Source organism: Lipotes vexillifer, unplaced genomic scaffold (assembly GCF_000442215.2).
Source record: "Lipotes vexillifer unplaced genomic scaffold, Lipotes_vexillifer_v1.1 scaffold970, whole genome shotgun sequence".
Taxonomy (NCBI): Eukaryota; Metazoa; Chordata; class Mammalia; order Artiodactyla; family Lipotidae; genus Lipotes; species Lipotes vexillifer.
The window spans coordinates 650,860-658,926 of record NW_006783115.1 but is presented as its reverse complement, the minus strand read 5'-3'; the positions used below and the strand labels follow the sequence as shown (position 1 = coordinate 658,926).

The window sequence follows — 8,067 nt, the reverse complement described above, 5'->3', positions numbered from 1 at the left end:
GGGCAGATTTTTCTAGAACCCCACTCCCTTCCATAAGAGTGGAGCTCTTTGAGGGTCCTTGTTTGTGTGGAGGCCATAGTTCCAATTCCCCCCAAACTTTGTCCCCTCTGTCCTTTGGTTTGTTTGTTTGGCTCGTTGGTTTGTTTGGTTTGGGGGGTTTTTTTTTTTTTTTTTTTTTTTTTTTTTTTGGCCATGCCACACGTCTTGTGGGACCTTAGTTCCCCAGCCAGGGATTGAACCTGGGTCCTCTGCAATGAGAGTGCAGAGTCCTAACCACTGGACTGCCAGGGAACTCCCCGCTCTTTCCTTTGGCACCTTTAAAAATCAAAGACCTCCTCCCACTACTCTGGATTTCATACCCTCTTTTTCTGACTACAGAAGATTATCTCTATTTTCTCCAGTATTTCTAGTTGACTATCAAATGTGGGAAAGTTTTTAGATGATCTAGTCCAGAATATTGCCCAAAATGGAAACCCAGTGGACTAGTTTTCAGATCTTTCCCTCATTCTGTATGCATGAGTCTATTTTTTTAAGTCACTTTGTTCTCCTCTTATTTTCTGTATATTTACCACCTCTCTCCTGTTCTCTTACATTTACAAGTTACATTACAGAGCAAGATGCCTTATGCTAATAATTTCTCAGTATAAACTATTCTTTTTTTCCCTTAGTATTTGGCTCTTATTATTGGCTCTTTTTCAGCTCCTATCCTAACTATCTTTTTTTTGTAATTTCCTAGTGAACAGGCACCAAATATAGTTAGTATTTGATCTATATGTCACCTGCTAATTTAAATGCTCTTCTTAAAAAAAAAAAAATCTAGCCCAGTCTTGCAGATAAAAAAACATCTTGAGGTTGACAAAACTGCTAGCAGTGTTTCCATAAAAACTGTTGTCAAAAGACTGGCAAACTTGGTAACACTAGGTAGCTAAGTTTTTAAAAATTCAGTACTAGTAATGCAAGTCACATCTACAATTTGAACGAAAATTCTAACTTGCTTCAAACTTATTTTAGGCCTAGATAAATTACTTTTGGTCTTAGATATAGGAATATATGCATATAAACATTCTATTGCTATACAAGTACACTGTGTACTTTATACAGATAATATTTGCAGCCTAGGGATGCGGCAGCAGTATTTGTAATACTGTTCATCCTCACTCATAGCTTACTTGGAACTTCTCCTTAACATAATACCAAGTAAGAATTAGATAAGTATTAAAGTGACCACTTTTGTCATTGCTCTAGTCAAGGTTACACGTTAGCTAACTTATAAATAAGTCACTCTCATGACAGAAACATCAGCCACTGAAATAGTATATGAGCACAGTCACAAAGCTTTTTCAAAAGGACTTTTAAAATTTCTCTTAGGGAATTCCCTGGCAGTCCAGTGGTTAAGACTCTACCCTTCCAATGCAGGGGGTGCAGGTTTGATCCCCGGTCAGGGAACTAAGATCCTGCAAGCTGGGTTGCGGTCAAAGAAAAAAGAAAGAAAGAAAGAAAGAAAAATTCTCTTAGTTATGTCAGCTTTGGTTAATGAATATTCTACCTGGCTTTTCTTTTCAGCCTCCAAGAAAGTTTTAAGAGTTGGTAAGTCCCAATTTTAAGGATTTGGAGAATTGTCACTGTAGCACTTATCTATTGCTGCATGACAGACCACACCTAAACGCAATGGCTTAAAATAACAATCGTTTAATTTGTTCCTGAGTCTGTGGGTCAGGAACTCTGTCAGGGCTCAGAGGGGCAGTTCATCTGTGTTCTTTGCGGTGCCGGCTGGGGTGCATTCATGTGGGGCTGGAGGACCCACGCTGGTCTCACTCACAGGGCTGGTGCTTCAGCTGGAATGGCTTGAACGACTGGGGACTGCATGGCTGGGCCTCCTTCCTTGTGGGGCTGGCTGGACTCCCTAGTGTGCATGGGGCCTCCTAGCTGTCAGCTGAGTTCCTGGAGTCCTCTGCCTTGGCCTCTTTCTCCAGCAGGACAGCCTGGACTTCTAGACATGGCAGATGGCGTCCCACTCTGGTTAAAGTGGAAACTTCCAGGCCTCAGCTTGGAAGTCCCAGAATAGTATTTCCACCAGACTCTGCCACATTCCATTGGTCAAAGCAAGTCAAAGGCCAGCCTCCAAGGAGTGAAGAAATAGATTCCACCTCTTGAGAGGGGAAGAGGCCCCCATCCACAGGGACAGGAGGAATTGTTGGCAGCCATCTTTGCAGGCAATCTACTGCAGTTGCTTTACCCAACTAAGTACATAGCACCCATTCTGTTTATAAAGTTGTTACAAATTAAAGGGGGAAGTTGATTAACGACAGTTTAGGATAACTTAATAACTAGTATTAGGATAGTTTATAATACTTAGACTAAAGATGTCAAGGTATTTTCCTAATATAAATACGCTTAGGGCTGCGTTTAAATGTCACTGTCATTATTCAGCACTTAACAGTTTCAAGTGAGAAGGCACAATCTCACTTGATTAACATTAAAGCTTAAGTTAAATTCAACTCCCCTTAGGATCTGGGGGATTACCTTTATTTATTTATTTGCTTGTTTATTTCTAAACAGCAATTTTTTTTTTTTGGCAGTACGCGGCCTCTCACTGTTGTGGCCTCTCCCGTTGCGGAGCACAGGCTCCGGACGCGCAGGCTCAGCGGCCATGGCTCACGGGCCCAGTCGCTCTGTGGCATGTGGGATCCTTCCGGACCGGGGCACGAATCTGTGTCTCCTGCATCAGCAGGCGGACTCTCAACCACTGCGCCACCAGGGAAGCCCCAGTCTTCAGTTCTTTACATAGTCTGTTGGAATAGATGCTCTTTGTACAGACTGGAATGATCCCTTTGAAGATGGACCGTTCTGTTGATAATAGTGTCCTTTCCCTCAGCATACAACTCAGCCACCCAGAACTTTTGTCGTTCCTCCCAGTGCCACAGAGTATGAAGTTTAGACTTTCTTGTGCCCCCTCCTTCCAAGTCCTCCCGCCTCCTCCTCCTTACCCACTACTGCTCCAGGACCCAGGACCCATAGTGTGGGCATTACCAGGGAGCCTGTTAGAAAGGCAGAGTCTCTGGACCCACTCCAGACCTCCTGAATCAGACTTCCATTGTAACAAGTTCTCCAGGCAGTTTGTGTGCACATTTCAGTTGATAAGCTGGATTGCATAATATATCTCTCTCCCGCCATCTTGCTCCCCACCGCCGCTCTGCATCCCGAGTGTGGATCTTCAGGGAGCCTGGCCACTCCTCTCTCACACGCACTCGCACCCCTTCCCCTCTAAGGGCATGGAATCTTGATAACTCACTCAAGTCCCTAAGATCCTAGGCATCCTAGCTCCCTTGAGCAAGGCAAGCTCAGCACCCCAGGACTCTAAGATTTCATTGCTTTGTGGGAAAAACATCCCCCTTAGTCATTTGTGATGAGTCTAGAGTAGAAAATAAGTCCAGTTTATTCTCAATCATATTATTCTGTCACATTAATAATAGGCCCTCCAGGCTGGTAAAATTTTAAAGATATTTCTTCTTCTGGAATCCTTCCTAATTCTCCCTACTTGGAGTCTAGCGTCATTGCCTTGGGCTAGAATCTCCAGGGTCGTTGGGATTTAAAAAGAGAAAAGAGTGTTAATAAAGAGGTGATGGAAGTGTAGTTACACTGGCCTGGCTCTGTTCGGCATTGGTCCAGCCGTGAACCATACTGCCTTTGGGTTTGTGAGACTGAAAAGGCAGAGGCAAAAAAGCAGCTCGGTGTGTACCTGTCGTTAAGATCTGTGCTGAACAAGGGGACTGTTGACTACCCACTCCCATCATAGTAGGGACCCTGGGGGATGTAAGGAAGTGAGAAATAGACCTTAATATTGGCAAAAGACCACAGATTCAATTCGAGGACGAAGAGTAATAAGAAAATGCAAATTACTGTCATTATTTACGTGGCATAGCAGAGTTACACACACTTTATTATACAGTGCATGCTACACAGAGAACTGTTATTTATAGACATTTCATCCCATTCCTCCAATGCCCCTAAACTCACTCTTTCAAAGTATTTGGCCCAAGTTCAATGGCAATGTGATTTTTTTTAAAAAGTGTATTTAAAATCAATGTAATGTTGAAAAGTACAGCAAGAGTAGTACTGAACACTGAAGAGCCAAGGCTGCCCCAAGTCAGTCTGGAGGAGGATTTTTAAATCTGAAAATATTTTAAGTGTTTCAAAGATATAGATGGTTAATATATGTATATATACATATACATATATATTAACAATGTATCTTTTAATTATGAATTTTTTTAACATTTTCATTTTCAACCAGTGGCTTTTGTACTATTTTAGACAATGCCTTAGAGTCTTTTTTTTTTTTTTGGCTGTGCTGGGTCTTAGTTGCAGCCTTTGGGCTTCTTCAAAATATATTTTTAAAAATTCTTTTGACTTAGGAGAAAGTGTGTTTTTTAAAAAGGGAGGCACCTTAGAATTAAATCTTGTTCTAAACTGAAGAGGCTTGGCAGATGTGCAGGAAATTAAAATATCTGGCATGTTCATGAATATGAGGACTGGACAACTGTATCTTGAAAAAGTCTTGAAATTTAAAGGTCATTTAAAGTACAGATTTAAAAAACATTTTACAGAACTAAATTTCTTAGTTAAAGGGGTATCTAATTAAATTTTCCTGAGTCTCATGGAAGTAAATTATTTTATACCCTCTGCTTTAATTTTTTTTCACAATTTAATTTAAGGGGTATTGAATAAAGAGAACATATTCAGTATGTCATATTTTGGCAAATGTCAACCAGAACTGGCTTGTTAAATACGGGTTATCTTCAACTTGTGCCAATTAATTAATTTAAAATGTTTTCTTAATGCTAAATTCAAATAAGTTCTTGGTTTTGATACAACTTCTGATTTTCTTCTGTTGCTCAGGTGATTTGAAATTATAATTGAGAATAAATTTTGCAAAATTAACACATAAAAGGGCATCATTGGAAATGTTTTCCACTGCATAATTCCAAATGCCGTGGAAGTGGTTGGCGTATTTGGATAGTCACGAAACTTAATTCCATACGTACATATTTCAAAATTATCCATCTGCTTAACACCAGGAAGGGTTGCAGTGGTAAGATCTTGGTGTACCCAATCGTGGAGAACTCGGTGTGGTAAAATTTGCAAAATCAAAATCGTTGTTTCTTAAAAACAATTAGTGGGATTAGAAAGTTCTTCCAAGCCTACAATATGGTACATCAGAACAAGAAAACAAGATAATTTATTCATGTCTCCCCATACTCCTAAGTGACCACCAGGGAGAAGACACACACAGAGGTAAGGAACTAAAGGTAATCACCCATGGGAATTTCCCCCGTCCAGCAGCTAGGACTCTGTGCTTCCATTGCAGGGGGCATGGGTTCCATCCGGAGCGCGGCACTTATTCTGAGATGGGAAAATGTAGTAAGTCAAGCCATATAAAATTGCTGTTTAGGGCTTCCCTGGTGGCGCAGTGGTTAAGAGTCCGCCTGCCGATGCAGGGGACACGGGTTCGTGCCCCGGTCCGGGAGGATCCCACACGCCGCGGAGCGACTGGGCCCGTGAGCCATGGCCGCTGAGCCTGCGCGTCCGGAGCCTGTGCTCCGCAACGGGAGAGGCCACAACAGTGAGAGGCCCGCGTACCGCCAAAAAAAAAAAATTAAAAATAACTGAAGACCAAGAGCCCTTCCCCAAATTTTCTGGCCTGTTTCCCCACAACCTCTTAGACTTCTTGAATGACCCTACAGAAGGGAAGAAACCCAACTCCCAACCCCCAATAGATTGAATTTCCAAACTGCCTTGGCCTGTGGAAGGAGCAGAAGAGGACCTTGAGCTAGATATATTTAATGTAGAAAAACTGAAAATTTTGAGCGCAAGTGGCATGGAGCAAATTCATATGAGTTATCCTTTCAATCTCAAAGCGAATCAAATTCAGGAATCTGTAAATAGCCATTTCATTAGTTATTCAATCAACAAATGTTTAGGGGATGCTGAATGAATTTCCCTAAGTTCCGATGTAGGGCATTTTTGGACTTCTGACAAGAGAAATTAGTTGTAGGGGACAAGTACCCCCAAAAGGCCTGAGGACTTAAATTCCTTGTCAGTCAATGACCTTGCCGTGGTCACCAAAGAAGACGCCCTTCCCCTTATGCACACTCTTTAAATTGCCCTTTGAGATTTTTCCCTCCTTCAAGTCCTAGCTCTTCGTTTAAACATGATTTCACCAGTATCAACATGTTCAGGAGAAAGACCCAGTTTGAGTTTCTTCTGCCAGCCTCTTCCAAAGATAGCCTGAATCCCATTCTCTCATAAGAACAAGTCTTAAAAATAAACTAAGGCAGTAAGTGCTGTGTCCAAGGCCAAGTTTGTTCCAAAGCTGAGAATAATAAAATTCAGGGTTCCCTTTCCCTAATCCAATTTTAAGAGAAAATGCCTTTTGTTGTTAATTTTGTTTGCAAACTCTGATCCTGCCATCTCCATGACCTGATATTTTATTAAAGCATTTCCAAATCTGGTTCTGATTATATAAGAAAAGTTTGTGCCTGTGCTCATCAATGTCACAATTCACATGGAGAGAGCAGCTTGATTTGCCTTAATCCTCCAGAAGGTCTAAAATCTAGGCAGAGCCTAAGAAGGAATCGCTATATCTTTTGCCTGATCATCTGTCCTTGAGAAATCAAAAGTCACAAGTGCTCTGACAGTGTTTTTGCTTGGCCAGCAGATTTTTTAAAATTAGTTGTCAATGTTTAACATACAAGAATTTCACATACAAATCCAAGTTTCTGGTTTCTCTTGAAAAATCAGAAGAGCTGGCACCATTTGGTTGCTGTCCCTCATGGCTGAGTACTGGTGTAGTGGACAGTTGTGATCCTTAGGGCTGCAATCCCTCTCCTATATTCAGGGATGTCACCAGTTCACAAGTCTTGGTGGCAGGCAGATGTCACTTCCCACTACTCAAGCTATATACCTGGTACTTACTAGCCTGTGACCCAGGCCTGGCCAGTTAGGCATGTCTCCCCAGGTTTTTATTTTTATTAATTTTTTATTATTAATATTATTATTTTAATTTTTGGCTGTACCCGCGGCATGCAGGATCTTAGTTCCCAGACCAGGGATCGGACCCACGCCCCCCTGCAGTGGAAGCGCGGAGTCTTAACCGCTGGATCCCCAGGAAAGTCCCTCCCCAGGTTTTTAATGTGGCACTAGCTTTAGGAGCACTCTAGTACGGGAGAGAACTGAATTCTTTCTGACAGTAGAAATGGTTAAAGCAACATCCAGCTTGTAGGGTCAGCGTTGGGTGGGCGGGCAGTAGCCTCTGAAAGTCGGCAGCAAAAACAGTTTTCTTACTAGTATCGTTCCATGGAGTAATTTTGACCATGGTTTCAGTTCCACAGCCTGTCTCTGTTCCATTTTCCAGGCGGGGGTCTCCAGAATTCTAACTGACTGAGCTAGCCAATATTTCATTTGCTACAATCCTTTTCTGCTTAAATCTTTCATGTATAAGCTCTGCCCCCTTGAGGCAGGGCATAGTGTCCACCCAACCCTCTTCCTTTATATATTAACTTCAGGCTACTTGTAAGACATGTGAGCTTGGAACTCAGGTCTTCTCTCCCTCTTTCTCTTTAAAGTGATAGAGTTTTGTCACTGGGAGAAAAGCTAAAGATCATCTAGTGCAAAGATTGGCAAAGTAATGAGAAAAGTTTCCCAGATGCCCCTTCCCTCCACCACCACTCTCTCTTACATCTCATTGGGCAGAAGTGGATCACAGGCTCACCCTTTAAGCCAATCAGGGGACTAGGTTTGCCGTGATTGGTTTAGCCTAGGGCAGTAGTTCAACTTTGGCTGAATATCAGAATCAACTGAGAACCTTTTATAATGCCAACTGCCGGGTCACACCCCCAGGCCACATTTAATTGGTCTGACTGGACTTCTGGCACTGGAATTTTAAAAAATCCTCTGGTGCTTTTAATATTAACCCTCTCTCTAGTTCAGCCCCACCCATTTTACGAATGCCAATACTGAGGTCCAAAGAGATATTAATTAAGTTGCCTAAAGAACTATACCTTCAGT

General features: G+C 42.0%; 1 non-coding gene across 1 annotated transcript; it reads right to left on the bottom strand.

Moving 5' to 3' along the window:
- Positions 1-218: 218 nt before the first annotated feature.
- TRNAE-CUC (transfer RNA glutamic acid (anticodon CUC)) lies at positions 219-291 on the bottom strand. The gene has a single exon. It is a non-coding gene; the product is annotated as a tRNA-Glu (tRNA).
- Positions 292-8,067: the final 7,776 nt, after the last annotated feature.